The following is a 25,359-nucleotide window of genomic DNA, read 5'->3' on the forward strand; positions in this document are numbered from 1 at the left end:
TACCCCCCCACCCCCCCGTTCCAAAAGAAAAAAAAAGGAGGGGGGGGGACACGACTGAAAAAAACACATAAACTTTTACAAAGAAAATAAAAGCAAGTTTGACATGAAAACCCCTTCCTGTTTCGGAAAGTTCATTTTAAAGGTCCCCTCTGTAAATCTAAAGTGCAAACACCAGGCTAAGGTAGTGAGTGGCTGGAATTTGCATGCTGATAAGAGAAGGCTGTTGTACTTACAGTGACAGAGGGCAGGCTGCGGAAGAAAAGCTGTTTGTGTTAGCCTGAGAGTCACCCAGGGCTGCAATGAGAGGAGAAGAGAGGAGTGGGAGTGCCAAGCTGGATACACCTTCACCGCATCTCATCACATCTGCCAGCCTCTCTCTCCCTCTCTCTTTCATTTCCACATTCCCTTTGTTCCTGAAAAAAAAAAAAAATCTACACGTCACATCAGTCCCCAGATGCAGTCTACACCAAAGAAAAAAAATGAATAATTCAATCAAACTGTGCATAGTCTCTAAGGCAATAAATCTATTGCACTTAAAGAAACGAAGGGTAATTACCGCTATAGAATTAGAATAAGGCCAGAGTGCGCAGGGATCCCAGGGTCTGTAAACTCCACGGTCAAATAAAGTTTCATTTATTTAATCCTTTGACAACCCCAATGTAAACTCAAGGGGAGGATCGGAACTTACTCCGGTTGGGTTTGAGAATGCTTGAAGTGAATGTTATAAAAGGAGAGCGCCCGTGATCTGTAACAAACACAATGCAAGGAAGTAGAAGTGTTTCACCGCATCACCTCCAGGGTCCGTTCCCCCCTCCCTAATGAAGAGCAGACCACACTCCCACTTCCACCGGCTTCTGCTGCTCTCTGCAAGTGCATCGGGAATCGCTGGCAGCCGGCAGCCGCCTTACCTGCTCCTGGTTGCCAAGAAAGCCTGAGAAAAACTCAGGGTAGCTGGCAATTTTGTTCCACGCTCTGGCGGAAAAAAGCCATGGGGGATTTGCACCGGCACGGATTGACTCGAAACGCTGCCCCTGACTTGTGGACGTGTGCTGGGCTCAGTTTGGGGACTGCCTGCGGGGGCGGAGGTAGCACGCCGGGGAGCCGATCCCGGCTGAGCAGCGCTGCTGGAGCCCCGCGACAGAGCGGCCGAGGTAGAATGGAGGAGAGCCACGGTTTGCCCTCTCCTACATCTAACGTTGCTCTCTCGGCTCGGAGGTAAGATGACTCTATATTGTGTTTATTCTCTCCGGGTAACTCGGGTCCCAGGGGCACGCTTCTGTATTAAGGAGGGCGGCGGCTCAGGGTTGTGTCTCAGACCGTTATACTCAAATCAAGCGGGAGTTTAACGTCGGCATCTGCTGCTTTACACTTTCAGTTACATTCTTTGTAAACTTCTCTTGGGGGGCTGGGGGAGGAGAGAGACGGTGGGGGAAGGAAACAACCCCAGGTGAGGCCGTGCTGTTCAGATGCCACAGACTCTCGCTCTAATTGAGCCGGGCTTTATGCCGGCCGGGAAGATTAAAACACCTTCCACTGACGCAGAGCATCGCGCAACTCCTGTATTTGAACCACTTTCATAGACAGTTTTGATTTATCCAAAACATTAACGGAACTGTTATTCTAATAAAGGTAAACTAGAAAACACACTTGCCTCTCCGCTCACTTGGGTTTTGTTTATGTGCTTAAAACGCCACCGTGAGGCGAGTGCAAATAAAGCAGCGAGAGCAACCGCCTGCCAAGGAGCTCTCGGATTAGCACTTCGCAAAGCAAAACAAACAGCGTTAGCGGCAGCGCGAAAGTCATCGCGGAACCGGCGGGCGCGGGGCCGGTGTCTCCGCCGCGGGAGCGCCTCCCGGCACCCTGCCCGCCCGGGGCAGCACACGCACGCTCGCTTTCGCCCGCTATCCCGAGCGAGAGGCGGAAGGGTAGAATTTAGGGAGACGGGAATACACAAAGAGAAAACCCAACAGTGTTTTCCCTAACCATCTGCCCGGAGTCCCTCTTCTTTCTCTGCCTTCCCCCCCACGCCGGCCCCGCTCCCTGCGAAACGCCCAGCCGCCCCGCTCGAAGGCAGAGTCCTCTCGGAGCGTGCGCCGGGGAGTATCCTGGTCCTTTGCCCATCTTCCTTCTACCTCCTTCCCCTGGCCAGTTGCACTGTCCAGGCTTTCCTGGAAGATTTTGCTTCTGTAGTCTTTTAGGTGATTTCAAGTCAGAGGCTGGGTTTATAGTTTATCATCTACATTCGATTTTTTTTTGTTTGTTGTAATGGTAAAAAAGAAAAAAAGCCTAGGCTGTTATGATCTATGAACCCTGGGGTGATGCTACTAAAAGTTGTGGGTAAGACTCAACATAGTGAGTTTCTTGGGCATGCTCCAGGCACAAGAAAACTATAGGAACGGATCAGCTTTAGGAGACAGATCCTGGTTTATAGGGGCACAATACATCACAATACATTGCAGGGCCTACCCTACTCCCACAAAAAGCCTTAAACCAGGAAGGGGTCCTCTCGTGGGATGTCAGCAGCTGGTGGGACTGATGCTCTCCCCAAGCCACCAAAAAGCACTCATCACGCTGGAGCATCCTGGCACCTGGCAAAGCACTAACTGCACTGTTGAAGTTGAAGTCACCAAACTCTTGACTACAAGCTGCACTGGCAGAGTAAGCTCTGCAAATGAATCATGAGAACACTAATAACAAGCTTTTTTTTTTTTTTTTTTTAAAAAAGGCAATTACATTCAGCTTTGATTAGAAATCACATTAAGATTGAATACCTGATACTTGGCAGGTATAGAGTAAAAAGGAAAAGCAGTAGTATGACTGTGAAAGGTGCAAACACTTCCATTGAAATGCATTCTGCTCCTCCTATTCTGGGTATTTCACCTAACAGCTGGATTTGCGTACTTGTCATCTTAATTATTTTTCTACTCCCATCTCTGTATAATTGACTTGACCATAAACCACCGTTAACATACTAAAAAGCAGTTCAAGATGAGCAATGATTTAAAATGTACTTTTTCAGAAGGAACCCAAAGCTACACAAGAGATGCTTACAGCAATCACCACAGACATACCAAGGCATCTCCTCCTGGAACATACACCTGTGTGGCCGCACGTATTATATCAATACTCCCAGCTTCATCTGGAAATAGCTGAGCACATCTTGTGAATGAGGAAGGATGGAAAAATACACTGGCTTATCTATATTTGCACACACATTTGAGGAGCTAGGAGGGGACACATGCTAGAAGGCCCCCTTGCAGCCCGCAGCAGTACTATTTTATATTACAGCCCAGAGTAAATCATAGGTCAGTGATAGAAACATGAGGGTTGCTGCTTATTTTTCCCTAGAATCTCAGTCACAGAAAAACCTTTGCTAAACATGACTACTGCAAACCCCTATGAACCATTGTAGGGGTTTATCAGCACATCACAGTGATTTTCTTTTTTCACTGGTAATGTCCCATTCTGGCAGCACCTGCTGGAATTCAACAGAGTATGTACAGACCTTATATTATAACACTGTAATTATTCCATCAGTTTATTTTTGTTTCATACCCCTCTTAAAAAAATTAAATCCCGACAACAAAGCACAATTTTTAAAGTTCCAGACCCAACTATCGTGCTACAAACTAGACACTATGTTAAAAAAAAAAAAAAAAAATCTAAAAAAACCCTGAAGGCTAGAATAAACATACAGACCTGAGGACTGGCCCACATTGCAAATAAATGCATTGCCACAAAGCCACATATATGTGCCACATGAACAGAAATAAAAGGAAGCTTCAAGATTGGCCAATGATTTTGTATTTTGTATTATTACTGCTGTGCACTTATAAACTGCATTTGGTTTAAGATGTTCCTGTGGATTTGCGATAATACGGCCTAATCTTATAGGCTCGTGTCATTGTCAATTGTTTCACTCAGAAGCTCAAGTCCCATGCATGTAAAGTGCATGCTTCTTATTAAGAGGATCAAAACAATGATGCTGGAAAGGATAAGCTGTTTAGAAAATGTCAAGACAAAAGGTGCAAATGTCTACAAAGAAATGTTGGGGTACAATGTTGTTTTGGACTGTCCCATTTTGCCTGGAGCTTATAAATATCACGGTATATTGAAGGGGTAGTATGGCTGTCTCCTCTCTTTGATCACCTCTTGGAACACTTTACATTTTCTAACCAAAATATGCAGTAGTAACTTCTTGCAACAAAGTTGACTAAGAAGCAAATCACTGTATAAATCTTTCAAAGCATGTTTAAATATAGCTTACTAAACTGGGAACATTCGGTAGAAACTGCTGAAAGCATTCAGACTGTTAAAAACTAATAGCGACACGATCTCAACGTATTTGAACATTCAATTATATGAAACCTTTTTCCACCATAATATCAAATTTAAGACTGAAGTAAAGTAAATGTGATTTGACTGCTTTGGAATCTTCCTACGACAAATGACTGAAAGATCACGTTGTTTTATTTCCTATTTGAATCAATGATCAATAAGTCTTATACACAAGAATCATGTATTTTGAATATAAACCACACTTTTAAAATACGTGCAAGTTAGACTGAATAAAATAACTATGTTTTGAGAGCAAAACACACTATTTTTTAAGTCATTGCAATCTATATAATTATGAAGTAACTTGAATAAGGCATCTTACAGTGGTCCTAGAATTTTTACTCAAGTAAAACACTCATTGATTCCAATATGAGTGTTGCCTGAGTAATAGAGTTCCCTGTCAAACTGTTAAGATCAGCTAACTTCTAAAAGCCTGCAGATTGATGGAATAGTGTGATTATGCGAAAGGTATGTATTTAATATGGAAAAAAAAATCAGGTTACGAGGCAAAGTTTTTTAGCATTTACAATAAAATAAGGCAGTAATATAAGTATGTATTTTTAGGGGGTTCATAATTCTGTGCATGGTCAGGCAGACACTTATACTTGTGACTTTATTTGTGTAAGTTATGCCAGTGAATCAGTACTCTCATGTCACAAGCATTTGAGGTTTAGCATCTAGGACAATAGAAACAGGAATAAATTGGCTTTACATATTCCACTAACAAAACCAGACTACTTGCAAATCAATTGCAGTGGATTACATTGTAAGAGTTATTTCGGAATGTTGTTGTTAACAGTTTGTGAGTGGTGATATACATTTTCTTTGTTTTGATTGAATAAGCTCTTCAACATTATGTAGCAGAGTTAGATTTTTTAAATGTTCTCATAAACATTAGAAATCCCTTACAAAAAGTCAACTTCAAACAAACGAAAAACACTAACACACACCTTTTTCTTATTTTTTAAAATTAAGTATTGAAAGCTTAATTCTAGTGAGAATATTAAGTAAATAAACGTTAACTCTACTCAGTGGTATTAGCATAGTTGAAATTGTAGTTTATAAATTTTTGAGAGCATCAGCATCATGATATGGTTGTCATAGAAACTGCAACAATATGTCATTTCAATTAATTTTACATGCAGTGATGCTGAGATCCATATAACAATTCTTTTAATAAGTTCTAGAAGTAAATATTCAAAAGCAGGAATAAAAATATGAATTGTTATTTAACTAACAAAACAGGGAGAATTCTAAATTATTTTAAAACTGTAACTGAGCTGGATAAACTAGTTAAGCAGACTTTGACTTCCAAAATACTGAAATTAAATGATGAAAGCTACAGAAACATTCAAACTCTAACTCAAAAAAGTATCTTTTCCCATTGAAGCAAATTTGGCAAAATCTGTAAAAAATATATATATATTCCCGTTAAAGAAATATAAAACATAAAATAGTTTTAAATCATGAATGTTCCTTTTGTGTGTGCAAGAAGCTAAAAGTCAAATGTTACAAATCCAGGACCATAATACAAGACTAAAGAAAAGCTTTAAAGGTAGGAAATGTAACATGAATCGATTTATTTTTCCTGTATAATGCAGCTACTGTGTGTTATGAATGCTACCTTAAGTAAATCATTGCCAGACACACTCAACTGACATTAATGACTTGATTATTAGAACAGAAAAACGAACCAAAATAACAGCAGTGTTTTGTTTTGGTTTTTTTTTTTTTAAAGTAATAATTGTATTGTAACAGCATAAAATGTATTTACTTACTTTTGCTGTTACAGGGCAGTATGAACATATACTCTTGTTTTCTTATTACGTATGTATGATACAATAACTAGTCTGATAGTTTACACATGAAAGAAAATACTCAGAAGATCCTAACGATTTAAAAAAAATGTAGATTTTCAACACATTTTACACTGTAATCAATAATTGCATAGTATATTTTGTTTAAATTTCCTGAGTGGCCACACAGACTAGAAGATGCAAGACCTTTCAAACTGAGACCTGAAACATGCTGTTTGTAAGTAAATAAAAACTATCAATATTAAAACCAAACAAAAAAAGGGAAAAATAAAAATAAACCCCACAGCCTAGAGAAGCTCTCTGCAGTGAGAAAGGAGAAGCATCGAGTGCTACCCTTTCTGATAGGATTAAGGAATGCTACAAAAGAAGCATTTAAATCTCTAGTTTTCCCTGACAATTAACAATGAAAAGCAGATGTTTACAAAGCTATTTTACATGCTCGTTTATAAGATGCTAAAAGATGGTTTGTGGATGGTAAGAAGGAAGAGCTGGATAACTGCTTGTCTGGTGTATATTTAAAAGCATTTTCATTGGCTCAGTTATTGTTAATAATGAAAGAAACACTTTGTGCTGCATGGCTGTGACTATAGAAAACTGCCGTCATAAAGTCCTCAACAAACTCTTAAGATGCAATTTACAAAGATAATAATAACACAGAATTATTTCACTTCTCTGAATGCTACACATTTGCATACCAGGACTGTGTACAATATACTCATAATGCACATTCATAACAACAAGGACTTCTTAACATTGCAACAGCACAAGATCTGTGCATTAAAAATCTACAGTTCCAAGTTTTCCTTTTTGGTGGGAAACCATTTGTTAGTACAAACCAGATGCTCTGCATCTACACAGGGTAAGCCCACATTCAGTTCTACACCTTTATTGAATGGGATCATAGCAAGAAAATTATTATATACTGCAAGGTAGCAACAATAGTAATAAATTCCCTCTCATATAGAAACACAGCAAATTAACTTTCCACACAAATTTGAGAAATCTGGTCTACAACTGTGAGTCAGGAGATGTGGGTTCTATTTCTGGCTGTGGTACAAACCTACGGAGTGTTTTTGAAGAAGTCACTTACACCAAGTCACTTGAGTTTAAAAAAAAATCAAAGAATGCATGCATCAAGCTCAATTTAGACAGATCCGTATCTGCTTATATGGGATGCGTGCAAATGTAGGCATACGTCTCTGAAAAGCTGGGGCCTACCCTTTTTGGACTTTTCATCTTCTTGTTCTATTTCTCTACATAGAGAGAGATTGTTGGGAGACTTAATTCATAAAAGACTCCTCACATATCAATTATATTTATGCATAACAAGATTACCATTAGAAGTCCCAGCCCTGCAAAGACTCATATGCACGTTTCACTTCACACATTTGTAGTAGTCCAATTTACTCTAATAGAATTATTCACTCTGTATAATTCTAGGCATATAAACTTCTGCAGTATCAGGAACTAAGTTAATGGAATAGATAATGTGTAAAAATACTCATACAAGTTAGTAATGAGGTTCAGGATTCACATTCTCAAAGTCCTAAGTCATATTCAATAAAATTATTTTTAAAAGACTGCTATTATAACATTCTGGTACAAGTAAGAAGATGCATACCCAACTTGACATTAAAAAAGTTGCTATCTTATCATAACTACATTTTTAAATTAAATAAAAACCTCTTTGAAACATGCAAAATAATTCCAAAAACTCCAGTTCTAGTCATAAAAGAAAGTCATAAATCTCCTGTGTGTTGCCACCATCCAAGCTGTTTTTGGTTTTTACCTCAGACACTGTATAAATTCTAATTTCTGTTAAAGCTTATGCTAGTCCTGCTATTCAGTTGTGAACACTGAAGTACAAAAATATTAAATTCATATTAGTTAGACAGGTTTCATGTCTTCAAAGGGCTCTTCCACAACTCTGACTTCTCATCCACCGACTATTCTCTTGGAGTAAAATTACGCTACATACATAATGATATGCAAAGTAGGTCAAGTTTCCAACTTGCAGCTATGGCCATACTCAACTTCATCCAAATGGATACTGCTCACATAGTTAAAACTAAACATGCATATAAATGTTTATAGAATTAGGGCTGAAAGTAGCAAACAGTCTTCCTGATTTGGATGGATTTTTACCATAACACAAACTATTTACACAGAAATCTAACAGCAAGGCATAATTGAAAATATTTTGTATACCTTTCAAAAAACACCATGGGGAAAATACCTTCTGAGCAGCTGCTGCTGGTAAAGCAGATAGGGACAAAAGAAGGAAAGAACTTCCCTCTCAGTTTGTCACAGCCTGCACTGGTATTGCAGTACTGCCAAGTACCAAACCAGCTGACACAATGCAGCTCACAATTGCCTGGTTTTCCTAGTATCACGTTCTTCAGCCCACACACAAAAAGGTATCCTGCCTTCGCCCTCCCTTTTTCCCACAGAAATTATACTCCTGGCTGGGTCCTCGAATGCTGGCCTGCAACAACCACAGAGGAGGGGACACAATTTACTTCTGTCTCAGTATTGTGCCGTTATTCTAATTTGATGACATTTTAATAATATGGAATGGTTAGCTTTCTCAGACTACCATCTGAAATGTCTGTGACTAAGGTTTCTGTTCTGTGGGTTTTTGGCTTTTCTTCTTCTTTTTTTAATTTTTTCTTCTTTTCTGTTTTCAACACATTTTTCAATTCGCTTTCTAATTTATGCAATAGCAAGGTATGCCCAAGGTGAACATTATAAGTTTTTGTCTTTGTTTTTTTTAATTAGCTTAGGAAATGTTCACAGTTTCCAGAAAAGGAGCCCATGCTCATGGAAGCTGGAATTAAAAAGAAAAATAGGCAGAGTAAAAGGAGAGCACTTCAGAATAAATATGGTCACACACCCCCCAAGTCCCCAACTCTTATGGTCAGCAAGTAATTATTTCTTTAGTATGGTAATTTTCCACTTAAGCACTGAAACCTAAACCTAGATTGTAAAGAATTACTGAAGCAGTCATAGCTTCTGCCTTTGCTTTTTCCTGTCCTTTCTAGAACTCAGAGCTGCAAATAAAATTTGTCATGTTACAGTTTTTAATTTACAGAAGTGGGGGGCAGTTCAGTGTGGAATTAGCAATGTATTAGATTTGAATGCACACATCTACTGTAGCTACACATGATGGACCTTTTATAAAATATTATCCATAATCATTGTGTTCAGCACAGGTAGCGACTCCTAAAAAACAAAACAAAATGCTTTGACATAATGTCTAAAGTTTTGGATCAAAGGAGGTGAAAAAAGGATTTGTTGAGGTCTACTTGATTAAAGACCGAGGTAAGAAAAGGCTAAAATCTGTGTTTTAAATATAGCACACCATACCGGATCCTTTTTCAACTCTAAAAAACCCGATCCTCTCCTATACAGTATTTGGCACACTTGTTTTGTAAGAGTGCAATCCAAACTTTTCAAAGCCCTTCCATGAGGAACTTGTTTCTTTTTGCTAAAAAAAATAATGTAAGATACAAATCCTTTGATTTACAGAGAAGCTTTATTTTGTGGAGAATATTAAGGGATTTTACTGTTGATATTTTCACATTAATATACATTATTTATCTCCACAGGGTGGCAAAAAAGAGAAAATTGCAAAGACTTACTGGGTGGCAGGAAGTGGGATTCACTATAATCAACAGCAGCAGGGGACTCTTTGAGGTTGTGTTGCAAGATATATTCAAGATTTTAGCAGAAAGAAAATAATTGCATTTAATATTGTGCTGGTGGGAAATAACATATGTTCAATCTTTTGCAGCTTTTATACTTACATTCAGATTTAGACTCTTGGCCTTTAGATGCAGAGGTACTACTCCTTAAGATCTGGATACTTTTTTTTCTTTTAAAGTAGACTTCTGCAGAGCATATCCTATTACTAGCCAGCTAGACCTTTATGCTACTCGTAAATGTTACTTCAAAAATTTACTAAGGTTTCATGAAAATACTCACTAGACAAAATAAACAGCTCTATGTTCAATAAGTAAGCTATTGCCAAAACATAATTAAGCTTCCAGCGTTATTTTATTTTAGGTTTTTTAAATTAAAAACTCAAAAATCATGTTCTCCCTCAGATGTTTGCTTAAAATTTCATTCTGGGTCAAATCAGTACAGTTCTTATAAATACAGAACTTCTTTCAAATGGGTGTAGTTCTGTCTGTGTAAAGAGTAACTAGTCAGTCGATGAAATAAGTGAAGTTAGTTAATACAAAAGAGAAATCTGCCAGTCACATAAAGATTTTCCACAGTTAAAAGGGATGAAAATTGGTGCATATGATAAACTGATGTTGAGGCTTAATTATATCTCTCATAAGTTCAGGAAATTAAATGTAACTGTCTAGTCTGAGCTATTATAATTGTGTAGAATTGCTTTATAATCAGATACATACATACAGAAAGGTATCACCACAGCAAGTTTCAATATTGCCCTGTTCTGCCCATAAATATCTGAAGTAGAAGAGACAAAGTGGCCACTGGAGGAGCCTGTCCTTTCTCCAGACTTAAAAAGGACCTGGAAACAATTAATTTAAGCTAGATACCTATATTTTAATGACTAAAGCAAGTGAGATGAATTCTATCTTGCACAACTATTGTAACCCTTGTCTAGTCTTACCATCTACCTTTTGTCATTCTGCTGCTTTGTGTTACTTCAGAATGGGAATCTTGGTGCAGACCATCTTCTGCAGAAAATGCTAAAGGAACAGTGATTATTTCCACTATATGCAGATCCGCATATTCCTCCCCTATTAGTTTAGCTGCACACTTCAGGGAAGCAAATGAAATTATCTTTCAATTAAAATCTGCTAAAGCCCTATTTTTCATAATCCTATTGTTTTCTTAATTTTCTATGTAAGTACAAATGGTAATACATGTATATATACAAAACCACATCATAAACTTCTGCAATACAAAAGACACCAGATCTGGGTTTTGTACTGACATAGACTTACAAGTGCCTACAAAAAGACATAAACTGGGAGTTGTGTGTTGGAGGAGGTGGTAGGGGAAAACCATCTTCCATTCAATAACATCTCTTAAAAGTCATAGTAAAGCTAAACATACTGGTTTCATTTGTAAAATGTAATACGCGTACTTCACAAGATGAAATTTCATGGTTACTTTACATGGCTTAATGGCTGGCATCACAGAATTTACTTTTTTTACTCCATCCTCACTTCCAGCAGTAACATTAAGTTACAAAGGTGAGTGAATGGGTGCTGGTATGGAGATCATGCCAACTTAAAGAGAGTGGAACCGTACCCTGCAGGTGGGATCATACGGCATCTTAAACCAACAAACGCTCAGGTTTGACAGAGCTTTGCCTCCCATCCTTTCTCTAACAACTAAGCATTTCTATTCTTTCCCTTGCATCAGCAATAACACCCACATAAGTGCGCAGGAGCCAACTCAGGGAGGCAACTTGTCTGGAAGCTAACCCCACAAAAGTAGAAAAAAAAAGAACAACAAAACAAAAAAACTTTTCAGACAAATCTACTCCAGTGAGCAATTCACAGAATGATCAGAAAAGAGCTAGTGCCAGCACAGTGCAGAAGGTGGAAACACAGAGCCAGAGGCAATAGAGGAAAGGACAAGGCAGCCCAAACTTATATCAACTCCAGCTGTGATGGACCCAGAGCCGGAGCCAGCCTGACCGCTTCCAAGCTTCCTCTAAAACCTCTGAACTTTCTTTGAAAACACTATGATAGAATAAGTAAGTATATAGAGTTGAAATTACCAAAATGCCAAAGAAATAAAATCAGGACACTTACTCATACACTGAATGAGACAAGACGCATCAAAAAACCCCATGGTCTTAAAGCTACCTAGCATAGTTTCTGTAGAAGGTAACAGACAAGGACAAATCATTCCTGCCTGGAGTACTGGAGCTATACAGACCACGCTTTTGAGTAAATTTCTACTTTCTAAGCATTCATTGTGTAGTTTTTGGCTGGCAGGAAGACATTAGCAGTGGCTTCAGAAAGCATTGCTCATAGTTTACAGGACTCCATATCATCATAATTATAAAACACATTATTCTAAGTATTATTTCTTGCAATGCAGTCATCATGGAGATGAGAACATAAGGTAGGGAGAGCTCAAAAAGGATTGGAAAAGGCTGAAACAAAAAAAAAAAATAGGAGCTAGCTTTTGGAAAATTAATAGTGCGGAAGGCTGGACTTCTTTTCTCTATGCGAGTATCTAAACTCTGCCATCCCACATCCACAAAAACATGAATTTTTTTGTTACTTGAGAATATGTGTGTTTTTAGAACAAACAGATTTACCCTAGCTACTATGTAGACATGATTAAGTGCTGGAAAAATGAATTGAAAAGAAAGGAGAAAAAAATCTTTATTCAAGTAAAAATAAAATCAACAACAAAAAATTTCTAATATTAGAGTCACACTGTAGATAAAAGAAACAAAGTCTAATATGTTGACTACAGTAGCAATATTAAGAACAAAATATTAAGAAAAAAAATCTCTGTAAAAGAGCTTAAAACTTTGGAAATAGCAGACAAAAGCTGAAGGGAAGTTATAAATGATTGGCATGTTAATTCCTGAAACAGAGTAGGCTATTTGTAAGGACCTTTGATTAGATCAGTAAGCCAGCTACATGGAGACTGACTCAGACCACTGAGATATTTTATTAGTTTATGTATGCAAAATACATAAATAAATTATATTAGTTAGTAGGTTTAGATTTCCTAGCCACACCCTGTACTAGTGGGAGGGAAGATAAAAAACTGTCACTGATTTAAGGGAAAACATCTAAGAAAACATTAGAAAGTTTGATATTGATCAGCTGACTTGCCAAGAAGGCCCAGAATGAAGGATTCTAAGAGACAACAAAGTGACATATGGACTGTGAAACCTCCGTTCCCACAAATACACATCGACTAGCAGACAGGTCTTTGAATCTAGCTCAGATAAACCAGCATTTACAGATAGTTTTGTGCTCCCACTGTTGTATTATCTTCCTGTACTGAATTACAAATATTCTAGGGTCCTCTGCTGATAACTTAGGAAATCGGTATAAATTATATGAGGACACGAAAAGATTTCCAAAAGTTAAGTGGGATGGACAAGGTATGCCAAAGGTTAACAGAAGCATTTGAACAAATGATGGGATAAAAATGCCTGTTTTCTGGAAGACAGCAGTGGAGACCAGCATGAAAAGAGTGTGAACAATATTTCAAGGGCAAAATGCTGGAAAGCAGCTATCAAGGGAATTCAAAGGACAGAAAAGGGATCAGAAGTAAATCACATGCAATTAATCCATCTACAGGTTTGGAGAATTGTTGGATTACAGTTTTTGAGAAATAAAAGTTCCTCAGAAATAAAAGTTCCACGTGTGGCTCTCCCCTGGCCCCATGTACAGTTATTGAGGAGAGGGTAGGTAAAAAATTAGATTTCTGAAGCTTTGATTACTGGCCTGCCGTGGTTGAGATAATGAAAGCAAAGTTTAGTTGAGTTAATCTAATTTGGATGTACATTTTTTTTTTTTTTTATTGTTTCATTAGCAGCACTGCTAAGGTATAGTTTCTGTCTTCTTGAGCAAGCGTCCTGGAAAGGGAAAGATATCTGGTAAGGGGAAGAACAGGATGGCAGCTCTGAGGCTGGGAAAAGGAAACATGGGTTTTGACGATACAACTGCGAAAGAACCCGTAAATCCCATGTCTTTCTGGTCTACATCATTTATACGGATTTGGTAGCAGTCCCCAAAACTGAGTTCTCATTAGTCAAGTAGATCAAGTCAATTGAATTCAAACTGCCTGTAGAAGTACAGCTCAAGGATTCAACTACACTTAGTGGCTTCACTTAATTATCCAACATCTGAATGTATTTACTTAGGGAATTTGTCATAGAGACACAACAGTCTTTAAAACAAACAAACCAACAAACAAAATCAACGGCATCAACAAAACAAGCACAGTTTCATCTTAACAGCAGAAAGACAGTAAAACACACGAAAAAAAAAAAAAAACAAACCTTAAGGACCACAGAATGTCTACACTATTTTAACCTAGAAACTACAACTATTGTCTAAGTCAGTCATCACAGAGTGGAGTGCACAGATTTTAAGTAACAGTCTTCTTAATCAGTATGTGTTGGTCTACAACTGCGTACCTTTGAGTGAAGCCTGGAACTGCTGTCTGCTCAGAGCAGAAGATTCAGGCAATGTTTTGCAATTACTGTATACTGTATATCAGAGGATTGTTCAATCCAACATGCTACCTCACAGTCCTACCATCACAATAAATTATGATATGCTTACAGAAAACATTAACACAATTATGAAGTAACAAACTTTATTTACTAGATCACATATAGTATTTCGAAACAACAAAATTTTTCTTATCTAAAATTTAAAAGATTGCTACTAGTGGGGGGAGATCACTGGTCTCCTTTTGTAATGAGTTCATGATATCAAATATCCTCTTCAATGGATGTTGGTCACTGGGAGAATTTGTGGGCAACTACTGATCTTTTAAAATCTGCTGGATTGTCACTCGCTTCCTGTAACACCCTAATATATATGCCCTTTCCTGATATTAGAAGTTTTGGTGCCAAAAAGGGCAATTTATTAAAAAATCACAGTGAATTTAAGGTTTGCAAATGTGTATCAGTGCAGCAAGTATAAATTGCCATATGAAAACTGTAAAGTAGATAATCAGCATGCCAAGACACTAGAAATAAAGGTTGCTTTTTTTAATATTTAAAAAAAAAAAAAAAAACCACACACAAAAAAACCAAACTCCCTTCTCCCAGATGGAAGTCATGTTATACCCAAAAATCTTAGCTCTCTCCTGTGGAAAGATATATAAAAGGTTACATCCCTAGACAACAAAGAGAAACCCAAACAAATTCCTCCATCCTCATTTGTCACCAGGACTACAAATCAACTAATTACAATGCAAGATAATGAAGTAGGTTGTTTATAGGCAACATGTAAACTTAAAACTGTTCTGGACTGAAGGTTCATTTTTTTCATGCACGCTGCCCTGTACTAGGCATAAAAACCTTTTCCTGCACAACCACTGAAAGTACTTTTGAGTATACACATACTCTGCTCATTTCTCAGGAATTATAAATGTGAACATTTGAAGTTGATAATTCTTAATTTAAATATACGTAGCTACAGACTGTCTTTTGGTGTCTTACAATTTTAAAGTAATTTAAAAAATACAGTAGTTGCCTATTTACATGTTGAAAAGTTGTACTTTAAAATGGAAACATTTATGGTTCCAATCTGCTACTAATAACATACAAAAATAACAGATATACAGAATTCCAGAAGGCACTGTACTTTATAATATTAGCCTTTACCAAGAAAAACATTTTCAAGTAATTTTTCTGAACAGAAGTTTATGAACTGAAGTTGGAAAGGTGGTCTATAAATCGAGTAAACAATTTCACTATCCATTACTTTCTCCCTTGCTTCCAAGTATCTATTGCACACAGAGACTTCACAAAAGGGAATTGCAAAAAAATTATACAATACCTATCTTTCATGTTGCAGTTTTAATTTACAATATATTATCACACCCTTCCAAATCAGTAATCAGTGGCCTTAAGCTTAAAATTGTTTATCTTTTTTCACCAACAAAAAATATAAAGTACTTTAAAAATTGTTCTTTTAATAATGTTGTGAGTATTAGTTTCATTAACAACAAAGTGAAATTAATTATATTGCTGTCCAAGAACAACAAAGTTACAAACAACAAAACTGCCATCAAAAATAAAAAATAGCCTTTGCCTGTGTGTTAATCTCATTATGTGTCTAAAAGATTTTGTTATTCTCTATTCAATTGCTCAACAGTTCAACATTCAGAATACATTTTTATGGTCCCAACATAGTAAATTTAGTCACTTGAGCTGTGTTATAAAATCATCGAAGACTAGAAACCACATCCCACAACTGCATCCTATTCTACCAGGCACTACTCATACAGACAGAAAATATACAGTAAAAGGCAGATTCTGTCCTAAATAGTCTGAAGTTTAACCGACAAGAGAAATAGAAGGTGCAAGGAAAGAATGTAATGCCTAAACAAAAGTATGGAATGTGGAACAAAGAGAAACTAAGAAAATGGCTCATGGTCACAAAGACAGACCATGGTAGAGCTAGAAATTACACCAGATCTCACATTGTCCTCTAACACAAAATGTCTGTATACATATGGCTTTGCTTGCCTTTATGCAGGTTTTGGGCCTTATTAAGACCCTAGTGAGATAAAGAAGATATTTAGGACCTTTACTCACTTCTTCATCCTAAATTCTGATCATTAATAGGCAAAGCCGGAAGCCTTAAGCATCACCTGTCAAGACGACCACACGAACTTGTCTCTTACTTGACATCTTAAAATGGGATCACATAATTATGACATGGGAGATTAACTGCTAGCATTAATCCTATGTTCTCATTGCATTCCTAATTCTTAGTTCACACATTCACCTAACAAGAAATACATAGCATACAATATACATAATCCCACTGCATTGTAATATTAGTATTAGAGCATACACACATTTGCATTCTTAACCAGTTATATACATGTATGTATATATGTATATCCATATGCACAGAGACACAGGAAGACAAATACATATATAGTATATAGACACATAGATACATATGCTTCCTGCAGAAATCAAAATATTTTGAAAGAAGGAAAGAATACCTTGCTTGACCACACTTATCTGTTAGTGAGCTGTTAATTCAGGCTTTTCTTAGGAAAAGGCACAGTCATAAGTTTTACTATGAATGTTTTTTTAAAACAAAAACTTTCTTCAGCAGTTTTCCAGTAACACAAACCAAGAATTTTCCTTCTACCACAATAATAGATATATTTGTTTAAGTGTCTCAACATTTATAATTTCAAAAATAATACCTGCCTAAGTAAAAATAATGAACACTATTCTAACACTAATGAGTGAAATCAGTACCTGTTAAAAAGACTTAACAGGCTCCAGCAGAGCAAAAAACCAAGCTGGGTTCTTCATGGTTTTCTGCCACATCTCTTCCTATGTTGGACTGTGCAATGCTCTCTTTCATTTTCTGTTTCTCTAATCCTAATCCTTGCCTCCATGACAGAAGCTACCAGTTTTGTGGCAGTCAAAGCAAAACTGATCAGTAGTACAGATGTATTCTCAGAGAAGGTCAAAACACTCATGGAAATAAAGAAATCAAAGGCCACTCCAAGATCCAGCACTGTGCTTTAACACAACTTCAGATAAAGCTTCCCTTCTCACATCTGTGTTGTAATCTTTGACCAACATCTCTGTTCTGCTTCAAATGTGCACAGGTATCAGCATTGCAGTCATCAAATTGCTACTAAGGCCAGGTATTCACAAACTGATAGCTGAAAATCATGGCAATACTGTTTAGCAGACATGCTAAAGAAGATAAACTATGTATTTGGTTGAGCTCCATATAGTACTAGAGCCACCGAAGCCCTGAAGGAGTTCTGCAAGCACTGTACCTACTTTCTCTGACAGGTAAATTCAGAAAAATCTTTCAACCAAAGGTAAGATTTTATTTTAGATATAACCTATCCTTATTCTTCTGCTGTATTTCTGCAGGCATATTTGTACACTATTGTAATTTATCTATCACCAAATTATATGTGTTGTTCCCTGCTTTGTCCAGCAGAGATTTTGTTGTTGTTGTTGCCTAAGGGCACCAGCCAGAATAATAAACAGTCTCAAATAAGTTCCCTTTACACAGCCTTGGACAAGCTAAAAATTTACCTGCTAAAGCCTGATCACAAGTGAAATGTGCTTGAACTTTCTCAGTCCTTAAACCAGAAAGCTTTCATTTATCCTGACATAAACATGATCAAATCTATGTTTAATTTTTTTTTTTTTTAAGTCCCATCACTGTAAAACAGAACCAAGTGTCCTGTTTCTTGGTAGTGCTCAAGGAGAGCACTCTGAATGTTGGTTTAAAAACAGAAAGCATGTATATAAAATAAAATGCACAGATTTGTCAAACACATGGAATATTATAACAGCAGATCCAATGTTGTTCCTTTTTTACTTTCCTGATTTGGATTAACTGGATTGCTGCTACTGGTAAGTGTCTCTGCTACTGCATTTGACATGAAAACTAATAGAAGACTAACTTTAGGAATATTACTAATATAAGCATCCTTCTAGAAGTATATTATACAGGCTTTTTTTCAATATGCAAAACATTTTTCTTCTAAATACCAAGTAGATAATAGACATTTGTTATCTAAATTCCTTTTTAAAAGTCCAGGTCCCCCACATTTCAGGACAGCTGGCCATCAATAGTGAACAGAGAGTTGAAACTGTTAAAATAATTGACAGGACACTGTGCAGACTCCAAAAGGGTTTCCTGAATGGGTGTGTCCTAAATCAAATATTATAGCTTTTCCCTGAGTTTATAACACGTGAGATACAGTCCAATGGCATGTTCATTACAGTCTTTTTCTTTCCCTTTTGGTTTTTGTTTGTTTGGGTTTTGTTTGCTTGGCTGGTTTGGGTTTTTTGTCTTTAGTACACATTTGGATCTATTCCCTTTCTTAAATGTCAGAATATAAGGTAAGAGCTTATCCAATAAATACTTTTTCAAATGTCCTAAAATATGCTACATAGCTCACAAAACACTTAAATAAATGGGTACTGCATTGAGGTATTCAGCATCTTTAACACTCTTCACAGCAAAACAAATTTGTTTAAACAGTTTAAAATGCAGAGGTCAGCCTATCTTGGTACATCTCAAACAACTACTTAAGCAGCATGCTTAAGGTTTTCAGACTCACTAAGAATAGATTACTGAAAGATATAATCTTTTTGGAAGAGTGGCATTGCCCATTAGGAAAGATTTTTCAACTCCCAACACATAAAGCAGCTGAATTGCATCTTTAAAAGTAATTGCATGCACCTTTAAAAAACAATAAAACAAATCTTGTAATATCCCATCAAGTGCTGCCAGTACACCATATCCACTGCACCTACAGAGAAGCAAGATATAGAACGAAGACTTGATTTACCCCATGCATGAAGAATGTCTGTAGCATAGCTACAAGGAAACCTCTGACCTCTTGAGTCCTTTTGCCTTAGCCACTCGACCAACATAAACAGCCCCCTGCTCCTTAATAATTATTTCCTAAGAAATAAATACAGCATACTTGCAAAACTGTAGCACAGATAGACTGAAACAACTCTTCAGCTGCTTATACTTACAGATATAAACAGTACGCAGTTCATAATCCACCTGGAGTTTTCAGGAGGTTTTGATGTCAATGCTCTTCAAACACATTCTCTAAAAAGTTGAGTCTATAATCCCTCAATATGTGTCAGATAAAGGATTTATTATTGATTTGAGGTCAGGATTTCAGCATAGTGTAGCTCATGCAAACTTAAGGCTTTTTATGTTGTTTTTTTCCTTTGTCTGGCTACTCTGTTTTCACTTTTAAACATGCAATCTGTGATCCATGAGTCTTAGGAAAAGATCCAAAACTGTTTTCCTTGTATTTCAGTACATCCAGATAAAACCATGCTAGAAGGTTATCATTGATGCCTTGTTTGCTCATGCTATACACACAATCTATTATATGTAATCCCTGGATGTTCTGAAGAATCATTGCTAAAATTAAAGAAACTTTGTTTAAACTTAAAGTTTCAGTGAGTGAAAGACATCTGCTAATAGAAAAAAAACTTAGAAATACTGCAAGAATCTGTACTTCCTTACTGTTACTACTTTTGCAAACCAGCTACAACAAAATCATGCTAGATAACCTCAACAAATTGGTTCAGGTGCCTAAGATTAACATTCACAGTGCTTTCCTGGGGCATATCTTGCCCTCCTTAACACATACAGAGTTGCATCATTAACTCATTAAGTTTATTTAAAAATTGTTCTCCCTATTTGTGTGATAGGCTGCAACAGTCTGTTTTGTAAACTAAGCAAGTTTATTCTTGGTCTGTATACAAAAGTTATGCTTAATTACACTGATTTAATTTAAACAGCTCAAGCCCTGTACTGTGATGAGATCATAAGGTTGTTTTCTAAGTGTGAAGTTCCTCTTGTTAGGGAAGATGGGCATGGCCCTTCTAAAATATTACAGTTGCATCCACATCCAGGTTATACCTGCACAACTATTTCAATAAAACATAATGCATAGCCAAAGTACTTATACTGCTCTAGAACCCATGTTTAGAACAGAACCCACATCTGAAAGAGTTGATGGTCCTTAGAAACTTTGGTAAGAGGTTCCATTAGGAATTACAATAATCTTATTTTTGATGTGTACTATTTTAGAGCTGATGGAAAGTTCCAGATATAATAATCAGACTCTACCAAAAGAGAAAATGGCATGAGTACTGGCAGAACCAGCTTCCTGAGTTTCTGTGGCATTCCAATAGCTGGGAAGATGTTTCAATTTTCATGGCAAACAATCACTAACTTTGGACGCTTTTAAACAGAATTCAGGATGTATTTGTAGCCTAGAAAACTGGAAAACTGGAGATGCAAGGTCACCTGAGCCAACAAATCCTAGTAAACATTTGGAATTTCAGAAACTGTTGAAAATGTCCCAGAATTTCTTTCAATTTAGGAAGATATTTTTTGGCATTTTGCAAAATATAATGGGTCTTTGCTACATGGTAGCACTGGCAGTGAACTATAAAACCAATGTAAAACAATAATTTGAGATTTTCTTAATGAAAATACCTAATAAAAATTTTAATCATTGATGAGATTGCTGTTTTTATAATTGAGCAGGAATCTCCATTCTAGGGCACAAAGAACAGAGGAAAAATAAAATTTAGGTAGTGGAAAGCCCTGAAATATGTAGTTTCATTAATCAAATTTCAACAGATATAAATGGTTTCAATGAACAAATTGCTCTGTAAGCATTGGAAACATTCACGGTGTGGCTACCAGTTGATTTGCGCGGTGTCACACTCATGAGTTCAACCACAATAATTGCCATTTGCTGCATGTATGTTCCATGGCCTCTCCCTCCATTCTCTCCTGACCACGGATAAGTCCACGAGCTCTGATTCCATTTGGGTTTCACAGGGAATGCAGCTGGGTGCTTGGCTGGGAGCTGGGCAAGACTCAGCACACGATTCATACAGAAACTAAGACAAGCTGCCTGGTCGGCTGTAGATACTGCTGCATTCACTCTGCAGTTGTAGCTGCACACAGGAACACTTTGGATCACAGAATGTTAGGGATTGGAAGGGACCTCGAAAGATCATCTAGTCCAATCCCCCTGCCGGAGCAGGAACACCGAGATGAGGATCACTCTCTCTATCTAGTCACCAGTTTCTTGGAAGCTCGTGAAAACCTGAAAATTTTCAGACCCTACCCTACCACCAAATTCTATTGAAAACAGCCAGCATTTTCTGAGATACAGACTGGCAGACACATGGCAGGTGTGTCACTATCAGAAATGAGATTGAAATACACTTGATAATGAACTTTTTTTTTTTTCTGGAGGTAAGTGGTTGTCCTTTTCTGCTCCCAGATTCATAAACTTTGTTCCTCTATTGTGTAATACAAGAGGTCTCACATTGCATAATCACAATAGATGATAGCAGAATGCTATATCCACAAATTTTTTAAATTCCACCATCATCAGTTTCTAAGTAATCCTCTACTTCAATAGCATAAAAGCATTGTTAACTACATGAATATAAAGACAGAAACATTTTAAATGCTATCAGACTATAAAAGCAGTTTGTTATGGACTCCTGGAACACTGGGCAACAGGTTATGGAATATCCTATTTGAGTTTTCTATTTTGGATAAGTAACATTGTTTGCATATGGAAATTTCCAGGTATATTATTTCCTCACAAAATGCTTGTGGATTCAGAGAGACAAAAACACATAAAAGTGTAGAAGTTAGGTATATATGCAAATGCAGAGTGCATGCAAAAGATTGTGTACTGTTATTCATGTATTATATACAGAGTATATATGCATATTCATGTATGACTTGAATAACTTATGAAATTCAGTGTAAGATAATGAAAATACAAAGAGACTTACAGATGAGCATTTAGGCTTCTCACTCTAATTTCTGCTATCTACTGTAAAGCAAAAGTAGTCTGAAATGGCCAAACCTGTCTTCAACACATATATATCTTTTTTAACTAAATATGCGAATGTTACACATGGTCTAAAAACCTTCATGTTATAAATCACTTCGGAAATAACGATGGATTTATAACTCTCTCTCAACAGCGCAGACAAGTGCTACTCTAATCCAAACCACTGGGATCAGGCAGTTTGCTCGATACACCCTCACTCAGGATCGTTGAGATCCACCTAAGCACCAGTTCTGAAAGTTATTAGCAAGGCACAAAGTATTTGAAACTGTAGGATATTTACTATTGTTCACATTTAAAATCTCCTTTTAAATATTTTGTAACTTTCTGAAGTTCTATTAAGGAACATTTATTGGTTATTAAATCATTCCCCAACCTGTTGCTCTACAGAACAACACTGAATGCTCTTAAAGGCTTGGGTGGCCTAACAGAGTCTGTGGCTGCTCTCGGACTTCACTTGCTAGATATATTTACCTTACTTCTACCATTTCATATGGAATTATTTGTCGGTTTCAGTGCCATTCCTTCCTGTGAGCCAGCACTTTAATTTTATTTAATTTTTATCTTTCAGATCCATTTTGCCTCTTCAAGGGATAAAGAAATTGAGGAACTAACTCCAAACGTAACTTCATATGGCTTACATCTCTTCATGAGAATCCTCTGGATTAGCAAGCACATTTTGAAAAGCACAATGATAGCTTCCTTTGTATAGTTGTCTCTCTTCAGATCTCACAAATAATCACCAAGAAAATTCTTAACTAATATGGAATTTCTGCTTAGATGGTCACAAATTAACCAGAGAAGGGTGTGTGTTAGTTTAAACAAATTACTCACATTTTCCATTTTTGGTCTATGGCATAAGAAATTAGATAGTTAATTTTAAATGCAAAACTTTGTACAGCGTGCAAATCATGTCTGTATGTCAAAGTAAAATAACAAACCTAATGAGGAATGTTAAAAAAGCAAGACCCATTAGTTTAAAGATACATGGAATCAGCCAAAGATGACAAACATGCATAAAATTCAAAACATGATGGAAAAGGGAACAGGCACTGAACCACATAAATCAGTGTTTTGAATTCTATTTCTCTGTGGGTATAATTGTACCTTAGTTTCTTATAATGATTTATTGAGGTAAATAGTCTGTATGGTTTAACAGCTACAGCTTCAAAGTGTCAGGCACAGACTCTCCTTTATTCATGAGGCAGCTGAGTATTGGGATGTGAATTAGCTTCTGTATTCTGGGACTTGGCAAAGTTTGTTTTTAAGGTCCTTATAAAGGATTCATGTTGATGCAGCTATTCAAATGTGAAAAACACTGTGCTGTAATGGATGAAATAGAAAAGCTTTACAGTAATTCTGGAGGTTAAAAAAGTAAAAACACTGAAATAAACCATTCAGAATTACCTTCAGCAAAAGAAAGGAATAGCCTAGAGCTAATTCTAATACATTATATCATTTTGAGGAACATGAAAAAAACAATTTCTTGATGAAGTACAAAAGTATGATGGGATTCCAGAATTTACTTTTACGTTAAAATAAGGTGTGAAAAAGAAATGGTAGAAGTTTAAGCTGTGATATTCACATTTTGGGCTGATTGCCAAACCACACGTTCTATTGCTCTCAGACCAGGATAAACCAACCATTAACTAATCAAAAGAATCATCATCCATGAAAGATATGATGGCATTTTAACAGTTCTTAATCTATTAATAAGAAATAATAATTTGCAAAATATATTCCCTCTTCTGTTTATATTCATAGAGCCATTCTTAGCAGAAATTATATGTAGGCTCCCATGGTGTAGAAACCCTATGAAAGCCATGAAAATGCACTAAGCTTCCTTACGTACTGTGCCAAGATATTCAGCAGGAACTTTGGTCGTTGCCAAGAAACACGTGTGCCTCAGATACAGAAGCTCTGCATGTACCGGTATTTCAACATTCCTGGAGAGAAACGTGACCCCTTGATGCATACACTGGTTTGCTGGCATGCTTGCATTCCTCCCCATCTGTCAGAGTGGCATTCTGCCTTCTTACAAGGTGGGATGCCAGTTTTGGAGCACAGGTGCCAACCAAATATAGGTTCAGACTAATACTTTGCAAAATGTGGCAAATGACATTTCACCTGCAAGATCATTCTACCTCTGACTCATGCCAAATTAGGATTGCATGCTTCATTAGCAAAGGGGGTCATCAGCTGAAAATCATAGGCAGCACCAGAAATACTGGTTTTCTGTATAACATCTCCTAGCTGAGAGTTTTCAGCACTAGGGTTTAATTTACAATACACCAAATTTTCCTAACATTGCGGACATACAGCCCTTGTGAGAAAGCTGCGACAGACCATGGACAGAGATCTGTTGAATTCATCCTCCCAGACTAATATCTCACAAATTCCAAGATTCTTAAACAGGGCAAATAAATAAACAGTGGGGGAAGGCGTAAGTAAAGATTTTTGTTACCTATAAGGGGTTTGCTAACAACACAAAGAAAACTACCTTTATTATGACTGTCGAAAAAAAACAAACCAAAACCACTTGTGCTCATATTATTCTAAAATTCTTAAATTATAATTTAAAATGTTATTCTTAAAATTGACACATGATATTAAAAAATCTTAGCTTTTAGTGTAAGAATTTATGTACATGTGAAAGCCCACTAGTCATGAACAATCATTATACAAAAACCATCCAACATACAATGACAACACGGGATAATATTAAATGGTGTTTCAATATCCTCAGAATAAAATATATTTTGAACTCTTTCATTAATGAATATACTCCACAGTAAATTAATCTAACAAGAAAAGTTAAATATTCAGTTGATCAATAAACAAAATAACTGCAAAGTAATGTTGCTTTTCTTTCTGAAGGACCATAGCCTACTTTATTTATAAATGTACAAAACAAAAACGAAGCATCACTAGTCTAAAAGTTATTTGCTCTCAGAAAACAATTCACTATCCCTTCTCTGGTAATTTACAGTGATTTCTGTAGTTTATTTATCCCAGGATGCACCTGATATGTCAACGGCTTTAGGTGATTTTGCTAAACTTACTATCCAAAAATAAGGGTGAT

The 25,359-nt window shown here is 36.7% G+C and overlaps 1 protein-coding gene and 1 long non-coding RNA gene across 3 annotated transcripts in view; one reads left to right on the forward strand and one right to left on the reverse strand.

Annotated features, from left to right (window-relative positions):
• SOX6 (SRY-box transcription factor 6) overlaps nucleotides 1-376 on the reverse strand; it is a 380,628-nt gene extending 380,252 nt beyond the window's left edge. For both annotated transcript variants that reach the window (XM_071808952.1, XM_071808951.1), the window contains exon 1: nucleotides 234-376. The gene's annotated coding sequence lies outside the window, so the exon portion shown is untranslated. The remainder of the gene's footprint in view (nucleotides 1-233) is intronic.
• LOC139828083 (uncharacterized) lies at nucleotides 162-25,134 on the forward strand. Its single transcript, XR_011739291.1, has 2 exons — nucleotides 162-1,215; nucleotides 22,849-25,134. It is a non-coding gene; the product is annotated as an uncharacterized lncRNA (long non-coding RNA).
• Nucleotides 25,135-25,359: the final 225 nt, after the last annotated feature.

Source organism: Patagioenas fasciata, chromosome 5, assembly GCF_037038585.1.
Source record: "Patagioenas fasciata isolate bPatFas1 chromosome 5, bPatFas1.hap1, whole genome shotgun sequence".
In the NCBI taxonomy this organism is placed as follows: Eukaryota; Metazoa; Chordata; class Aves; order Columbiformes; family Columbidae; genus Patagioenas; species Patagioenas fasciata.